Genomic DNA, 8749 nt, shown 5'->3' with positions numbered 1-8749 from the left:
AGACCCTTTTCGAATTATCGAGGCGTCCGGATTATAGTATGCAATATTTAATGTTAATAAAACACATGTTTAAGGGCAATTTCAGAAAAACGTGTACGGGGTATAAAATTTCATTTTAATTTTTATGTCAATTTTCTCCTTTTTTCTATAATGTAATAGAAAATATCGTTTATTATTCAAAAAAAAAAGAACGCGGAATTTAAGGCATTTTCCTGATAATATCAAAAATTACCGTAGAAAAAGTCACCCAACGGAGGTCACATAATGCTACCTTCTTGTTGTTTTACATTGTTTAAAAATTAACCATCTTATTTAGCACTAATACATTTTTGGTATCAAATACTATACAAGTTTTGCAATGTGTAAACAATAACAATAATCAAAGAAAAGTGATTAATAACTTGGTCACATACCTGAACAAAGAAATTGAAACACCTGCACTTCAACAACATTTCCGCGCTTTTCACTAGTTAGTTTGCCAGTAAAAACAAAAAGACGTACCTATCGATGAAGAACATACGTTGTTTTGCCAGATCGTGCCGAATAATTTCTAGTATTAGAAGAATTTTTGCAAAAACGAGCGGTCACAAAGCGGAATCTTCCGGAAGACTAAAATTTTCGTTTTAAATTCAAATTAATTTTTAAAAGAAATTACATATAAAAATATATAATTGATACTTTCAACTGATACATTTGACTTTTGAGATTTTAAATTATGTATAGAAATCACTTCCAATACTGGATATTTTTAAAAATCAATCATTATCTCATATTTGATGGTTTTCAACACTTTAAAACCTTCGTAAGTTTTTTATTTAGTAAAGTAACAACAAGACGACAGTTTATATATGTATTTAAACATATACTTTTTTCACTTAAATTAATATATTCTGTTAAAAGTTATTTATCTCAACAAAATAAATTAACAAAGTCGAGGGACAAGGCAAAATCAGGGGGTACACATTTTTTTGAAAATGCCCTTAACCTTAGTTTCTTTAAGTTAATCAATTTTTAAATTATAGCATAAAAACAAAATTTGGTTTGAATGTTTGGATATGTTCATTATTGTAATATTATAATTCAACCATGTAAGAAATCAGTAAGTTAAAACATAAAACATTAGCTGTTAATTATTTTTGAAAAAGTCTGTAATACTCTTCTGTGTATGATTTTCGCACTTCATTTCGAAAGCTCGGTCTCTAGGTTGACGGAGAAACATTACTTCGTGGCTTTCAAATTCGTTATCTTCAGCCCATTTTAACGCAGTGTTTAAGAGGATACACCAGGGGCGAGGGAAATTGAAAATAGGTATTTGAAAATGTATTGCTGTCTCACCAATCTCAAGTCTCCCACCGCAGAGGGCGATAGAGACAACACGACAAAAGTTCTACCAAAAGAACAGAAAATCTTCGATTCGTTGTCCGCTGATTCCTTCTCCAAAACTTAACCGATTTAAGTACTTTTTCATTCAGAATTAAAGCAAGGCTTGAGCTGTGTTCCTATGTTTTATTTTTTTTGTATATTTTAGCCTGTTTTGTTTTCTGGGTGTTTGAACACAGAGGAAAATCTGGCCATTTTTTTGGGTTTTTGGACGTTCTTATCTTTTTTAATAAGAAAATTATGAAAAAAAAGAAAACATAGGGACATGCTAATAGTGGCTATAGATATTCAGGAAAAAAATCATAACTCTACCGGCATTATCCAGGGAGGAAACAGGGGACAACGTTTGTATGGAAAAACGGCGGTGTGGACTCCTCTTAAAGCTCTGGCCGGCCGGATTATAGCGATCACCGAACAAGCTGGAGTCCGGATTACCGAGGCCCTACTGTATATGGCGCACTTGCCGGGGTGGCACGCTTTCCTGTTATTCAAATGTCTAAAATAACCGAGAACATGATATTTTAACTGTAAGAAGATAATATTATACGTTATACATTGTTTTTATAGAAAGATTAAGAGGATACACCAGGGGCTAGAGAAATGAAAAAAAAGCACGTGTAATATCTATAGCTGTCTCCCTTACCTCAAGCCTATAACGCAGAACGCGATAGAGACAACTGCAGAAAATCCAGAAAATCAACGATTCGTTGTCCCCTGATTCCTTCTCCAAAACTTAACCGATTTAAGTACTTTTTTCATTAAAGATTAAAAAAAGGCTTGATCTGTGTTCCTATGTTTTGCTTTTTTTTGTATAATCTAGCCAAATCTGTTTTCTGGACGTTTGAACACAGCGGAAAATCTAGCCATTTTTTTGGGTTTTTGAACGTTCATATCTTATTTAATAATTAAATTATGAAAAAAAAGAAAACATAGGGACATTGTATTAGTGGACGTAGATATTCAGGAAAAAAATTATAACTCTACTAGCATTATCCAGGGAGGAAACAGGGGACAACGTTTGTATGAAAATGGAATGAAAAAAGGGCGGTGTGGACTCCTCTTAAGGAAAGATCTTTAGGCTGAATTTATATGCGACTGCCCGAACGCGCGGTGACGCGTGGTTTGGCCAGAGTAGACAGAATGATAGTTTGGCCGCTAGTGCCGCTACACCGGGAGATGACAAGCAAACAGCGCCCCGCCTAGGGTTGCCATCCGACCGGGTTTCCCCGGATTTGTCCTAGTTTGAAGGGCGTCCGGGGACCGTCCGGCCGAGTTTTTGAAAAGTGTCCGGGTGAAATCCGGACACTTTTGTCGAAAGAAATCCAACTTTTTAGTCATGCAACAACAAACGAAAGATAAAACCTTGCTAAGCATACACACGGTTTCTTCTTTAATCAAAAAGTACGATTTCAAGGATCAGATTTTAACAAATTCTTGTAATAGTCAGTAGGACTATTTATACGGGCCTAAGACTTCGACGTTGTCTGTCCGTCTGTCTGTCTGTTTGTCTGTTTGTCTGTCTGTCTGTCTGTCGCCAGGCCATATATATCAAGAACCGCTATAGCTAGAGTTCTGAAATTTTCACAGATAACCGCTTTGACAACAAATACTTAATAAAATAATTTTAAATTGAAGCGTACAATATGTTTGTTGTAAAAGGGGTGCCGTGTGTAGGCTGTAGTATGTTATCATGAAAAACAAGAGCAGAATTCAATTACATTTTCCCTGTTTGTGTATGTACTATGTAAGCTCGGCTTTGTTAAGAGAAACTCTAAAAATTTTAAGCAACCCAAATCTAAAATCATGTTATATAACGGACTCGTCCGTAGCCACCTTGAGTATGGTAGCATAGTCTGGAGTCCATATTACGAAGTGCATTCTCAAAGGATCGAAAACATACAGCGGGCTTTTACTAGATGTAGCTTTTACTAGATGACCTAGCTTACGGCAGTAGCGGATTTTCACATAGGCAACTATACGAGCAACGTCTGAATAAATTCGATATGGTCACCTTACGGAATAGAAGAATATTACTTGACTTGTGCTTTCTGTATAAAATTATCCACGGTAAGGTCATATGTAACAGTCTGCATGATCGTATAACCTTAAACGTACCATACAATTAACCTATAAATAAAATAACTAAGACATTTTATATTCCTCCCTGCATAAAGAAGCTTCGCGAGTTGTAATTCCGATTTCCGAGTAGGCCACCAGTTCCCGGTACTGAGAGGGTCTATTTTGATTTATCTTATTATAATATTCGGTGCTTCCCAGAATTGGTATCAAAAATATATTGCCATGTTTTTCCAATGCCAGTTAAAAACAATATTATCAGTTCATGAAAAAATTCAAGATGACGCCGCGCCTTGATAATTTGGTTGCAGCGTATCGATTTTTCTCAACAATGACTAAAGCTAAGAAATTAAAGTTCATTTTCAGTATTCATCATGTCTTTATCTTTGAATTACCCATAGCATAACACGATTGGTCAACTTTTATAATACAGAATAATTAATCAAAAATACCTCTATTAAAACAGGGATTCTAATTTTGCCAAGAGTGATTGATTTAAAGTGGGAGAGCCATGCTTCGGCACGAATGGGCCGGCTCGACCGGAGAAATACCACGTTCTCACAGAAAACCGGCGTGAAACAGTGCTTGCGCTGTGTTTCGCCGAGTGAGTGAGTTTACCGGAGGCCCAATTCCCTTCCCTATCCTCCCCTTTTCCCTTTCCTTCCCATCCCTACCCTCCCCTATTATCCTATTCCCTCTTAAAAGGCCGGCAACGCACCTGCAGCTCTTCTGATGCTGCGAGTGTCCATGGGCGACGGAAGTTGCTTTCCATCAGGTGACCCGTTTGCTCGTTTGCCCCCTTATTTCATAAAAAAAAAAGCTTCCAAAATTTGTACATTAGTTCAAGCAACACTATAATTTGTCCATAGCTTATATGAAATACATATATTTATGGTTTTTAAATTACGCGATAAAAACCATTTTGTCGCTTACACCCTTTTCATTTCTTGCTGTTCCATTTCGGAGATCCGTTTCATTTATGAGAGTTCCATTTCATTTATGAGAGGCCGGCCCGGCCTCTCATAGAAAACAAGCGATCTAAAACATATTCAAAACGATTGTTTACTTTAACGCGGCGTCACCTTCAATTGTAAAAACTTTTTAAAAAATTACAGAGAAAATATTAAATATCTAAACTGTTTTTATTGTAGGCGTAATACATTTTTCGGGACAGAGGCCAAACTAATTTTGCTGGTGAATAGTAAAATGGTAAAAAACTTAAAATAAACAATTACATAATAATAATATTATTGTCTTTATCTCTTTACTAAACTATGTAAAAGTAAATCCAGGGGTATGTTACTGAGAGTCGGTTAAAAAGGAGCCTGGCTTTTAAAAGCTTCGTAAATCGTAAGTTGTCATTTAAGCCTGAAACACTGTTCACAGTTAAATTGAATAGGTGTTTCACTTTGTAGAATGTTTTATTGTTTTCTAAACTCTCTCTGTTGTCCCAACTCCCAAGTGAAAACAACCTTTTGGAACTTTTCACCCTGATTCTGGTTATTAAATCGAAAATAGGTGTTTCACTTTGTACCTATAATGTTTTATTGTGTCGAACTTTGTAACCTGATTGTGGTATTTTAATCTAACAACAATACAGCTTCGTTTCAGTCGGGTTATTATTATACTTACATCTATTTAACTTATCCTAATGTACAGGTGTTAGTTGTTACAAAACAAAGTATCAATAATACTTGAGGGTGTGTATGAGTCTCCTGTGTAGAGTTCAATATGAAAGTAGCAGCGCTGAAAGAGTACATTTTTTCACCTTTTGAATGGGCCAATTGATGACGCTAGGACGTTCGCTTGCCCGTACAAATCACAAAAAATTTTGCTCTTTTTAAATCGCTGCAACAACAAAACAATGTAAGTACCTATAACTTTGTATTGTTACACTCTGTATAAGTCAAACAAGCATGAAAATATCATTGTATAATTTTATTACACTGAGAAGTCAGAGTAATCGATGGCTAATCGAAGCTAGGTAAGTCAGGAGAATATGGGTACCGGAATCGAGTTGCTAGTCCTGTAGCAATTTTCAACGAGGTTATGAATACACTTTACGAAATTGGTCCCACAGATAAATTTTAACATCTCATAATCTTAAGGTACGTGACAGTAAAGTCAACTTGCTATGGAACGCTCAAAGACGAATCTATAATGATTAATGTTACATTACACGCGAATGCTCGTCTGTCAGGGAGGTAGTATTAAGTAGTGTAATGTAATACTCAAAGTCGAATTTATAATGTTACACGCGAATGCTCCCGGTAAAGGAGCACCTTTAAGTCTTACCAAATCGGTGGATTGTCAAAATTCTCCCATCCATTCTGCATTTTAAATGACCGTCTACCTTCGTAAGGCACGTGTTAGCTAGATAATACTTACATAAATAATGTCAACATAAATTGTTATTGATTCGTTACGCACAGATACGCATGTCGTCTGTCGCTTCTAATTCCGTAACGATTCCTAATATATTCCACGAATTTAATATTATGCTCAATTTGGCCGATATTGTCTGAATAAGGCCACGCTCCCACGTTTCATAATTATGAATATTAATAAAATGATATTATAGTCCAGGTTTCATGGCTCATTTTTCACTTGATTACCGTCAAGCTAATTTTCCGTAAGTAGCTTCATTTTGATAACACGCTCAACAATTCCCTGTGCGAAAACTCCTGATTGTGGTAGCTAAGAGATGTAGCAGTGATAAAATATGTGAAGCCACTCACGGGAAATTAGCTTGATATTAATCAAGTGAAAAAATGGGCCATGGAATCCGGAGAAATGTGGTAAACACGGAATATTTTAATTTTTAACTGACAACCGACCTTTGGCAACGTCGCTGCGCGTGCGATACCGCGTATGAGCAGTTGGTAAATACCGCGTAACAGCAAAATGCGCAAAATTGAGATATTGTGCCAGCCTATTCGAAACGCATATTGGCTTATATTAGGCTTCACAGAATTTAAATTATCCAATTAGAAACGTACATTTTGCCATCGAAACAATACCGCGGAACAGTAGGCGGCCGGAAGTTAGAAGCAATTCCGCGTATTTACTACAGCGGCAAGAAAAATATATCGAAAATAGTAAAGTGCTCCCAGAAATAACTATTTTTCTGAGATAAACCACCACGTAAGTATATTTTAATTATTGTTTAATATTGTTCATATGTATTGTATTTATGCTAGAATGTTTCAATTAATTTACCACCATTTCCATTGCTTTGAAGATCAAGGAAGGTTACATGACGTGATCATTATATCTTCACCTTAAAAATACAGGCGGCAACCAATCGCCACGACTAAATATGATCACCAGGTTGGGGAAGTAGCTCAGTTAAGCTAAAGCACCCCGGGGATATGGGCGACTAGTTGTGCTAATCCTACCCACTAAAACCACCTGCGATTTGCCTTCAGCCGTATACGGAAAGATGTTCTGGATTTGTCAAACACAGGGCTCCCTCCACGACCGGACGGTCTTCTCTAAAAGGGAGTAGACTACCACCAAAGTAAGGAAACGCTTCGGTAAATTGTAGAGTTCCCTTCGGCGTCGGGACCAGCTAAGCCGGGTAGATTTCCAGCCTCACCCGGAGCCCCAATTGTATTGAAAGTTGGAGGTTCGCATAATGATGCCTCCCCACTCCCGATGCGGAACAGAGAATAGCTCATTATCTTTGTTACTCTATGGCCCAACGATCGTATGCCTCGTGGCTGCTTTCCTTGCCTTTAAACCCTCCGGAACTCCCACTGCAGGCCGTGACGTCCTCTCTGGAACGACGATGAGCAACTTGGCGAAGACCTTCGTAACCAGCTGTCACGATAGATCTCCCGCTAGGACAGTAGCTGCCGCCTAGGAGACCGTACGGCACCTCCTACCAGGAGACCTCGTGGCTGCTTTCCTTGCCTTTAAACCCTCCGGAACTCCCACTGCAGGCCGTGACGTCCTCTCTGGAACGACGATGAGCAACTTGGCGAAGACCTTCGTAACCAGCTGTCACGATGGATCTCCCGCTAGGGCAGTAGGTAGATGCCGCCTAGGAGACCGTACGGCACCTCCTCGTAACCCTCACCACTACATTGCGAAGAGTAGCTGCCGCCCCGCTAATGCCCGCCTTATTACTACGAAATTAGTAACGAAATCTGCCTATATTAAACCAACGTGCAGAGCTTACTCCGACAGACTGGATTCTGCCGGCTATACTCTAGAAAGTATAGCTGCTGTGGTGTAACATATTTTAAGCGTTGGACTCATTTTGACTTTCGACCTTCTGATAACAAGTGCTCCGGGTGGGGGTGCTTTTCTTCAGGTCCATGGAAGAGCAGGGCTTCAGTATGTACTTAATATGTAATATATCAATATATGTTTTTTATTTTAAATGATTATTATGATCTCTGTCAGATAAAGTCAAAAATCTATGAAAAATTGGGATATCAATTACAAATTAGGAATAGATAATATTGTTAAATGATTTTGGTAATTAACACGTCATATTTTTGCTAAGTTACAGTGGAACAAAATATAAAATATTTGATTTTTCTAATAAAAAAAAATGCTACCTTTTACTAAATTGTTTGATTTCAAAACCGCGTATCTTTAATATTAAGCCTACTTATTTTGTAACTACTTAATAAAAAAACGCGTAAGTGTTTTTGACTTGACTTTACACAAAACCTAAGCCAATTGCGAACAAATTTACGTTACTAACCACTAAAGGAAAGTACAAAGAACTAGCTGTTAAGTTCAGTCGATAATAGGAGTCAAAATAGCTGAGATATTCAATTTTTTCTTCCTCCTGTAAAATCATCAAAAAGCAGATACGCGGTATTTACCAACTGCTCATACGCGGTATCGCACGCGCAGCGACCAAATGCTAGTTTTGAACTAGTTCTACAGAGGGTGAGCGTATGCTTATAACGTTAGAGGTAGATACTCAGACGATGGTCTTCAAAATGTAAGCTATGGCAACCTCACTCTTAATGTAAGTAAGTAATAAGAAGAATTACCTATTATATGTTGATTATAATAGGTTTACATATTTTCATACCTTGTTTTACGGCATGCAGGTAGGGTTGCCAACTCTCGAAAGGACCAACCCGGGAGAATTGTAGGGGGGGGGGGGGGGGGGGGGGGGTGAGAAAGAAGAACATAGTCTCAGAACCACAGGACCATTTTTTCTCTCTTTCATATGAAGTCATTAGTAAGCCCAGAGATAATCCAAGCGATTTTCTTCAAACAGATAATATGATTGTCCAATCTAACTTCATCTTACAATTTTTCACTA

Source organism: Aricia agestis, chromosome 13 (genome assembly GCF_905147365.1).
Source record: "Aricia agestis chromosome 13, ilAriAges1.1, whole genome shotgun sequence".
Lineage (NCBI taxonomy): Eukaryota > Metazoa > Arthropoda > Insecta > Lepidoptera > Lycaenidae > Aricia > Aricia agestis.
This window is presented reverse-complemented; position numbering follows the sequence as displayed.